Here is an 871-nt window from a genome sequence, read left to right as displayed (position 1 = left end):
ATAATCTGACCCCTAGCGTCAAGAGGTTAACCTCTGGTTATGGAGCTACTCCTAGGCAGATCCAGCCTGTCTCTGATGTTCCCTCGCTGGGGTGTCTGACAGGACGACAGGCCCCCTCTGGGTCCAAGACGTCTCTGGACTGGTAGACAGGGAGGAAGGGGCTCAGAGGGAGGCGTTACAGTAGGCAGAAGGAGAGAGAGGAGCAGTCAGGGTTACCTGGACATTTACAGTAGGTAGGAGAGAGAAGAGCAGTCAGGGTTACCTGGACATTTACAGTAGGCAGAAGGAGAGAGAATAGCAGTCAGGGTTACCTGGACATTTACAGCACAGGGTAAAGATTTCACATCTCGTTGTATTTCAGTGTAGGAGGTCATCTAGTGGTCCACTGTCAGGAGTTGGATTCAACTGTCAAAAAGAGGGTTGTCTTTGGTTGACCAGCACTTTTCAATCAACGTGGGTGTCTAGTCTGGCTACCGGTCCCACTAGTGTGGAGGACAGTTCATCTAAAATCTTAGAAGATGAGGTTTATAATTTGAACCCCTCTTGGGGTTAAACAACTAGGCCATGTGTCTATCATATCTGTGTGGTAGTCCTCCTACATCTAGTGGATGGACAGCGTCCTTGATATTCCACGGTGAGTGGGATGGTGGGTCGAGGATTATGGAGATAAATTGGCATTACACCAGTCTATGTGAATTGACGCTCTCTTGTGCGCGCTCCAATTTTTGGTTTCCGTCCGTTTTGTCTTCACACTACACTGGGTTGAAGACACTTTAGTAGGTGTTTGTGATCGCTGAGGGAATTGAACTCTTGACCTTGCTAGTGCCACCCTCTCGCCCACTGAGCCACACAGACAGGATGCCAGCATGCA

The sequence above is a fragment of the Salvelinus sp. IW2-2015 genome, unplaced genomic scaffold (genome assembly GCF_002910315.2).
Source record: "Salvelinus sp. IW2-2015 unplaced genomic scaffold, ASM291031v2 Un_scaffold4009, whole genome shotgun sequence".
Classification (NCBI taxonomy): Eukaryota; Metazoa; Chordata; class Actinopteri; order Salmoniformes; family Salmonidae; genus Salvelinus; species Salvelinus sp. IW2-2015.
The sequence above is the reverse complement of the archived record's forward strand: the minus strand, read 5'-3'. Positions refer to the sequence as shown.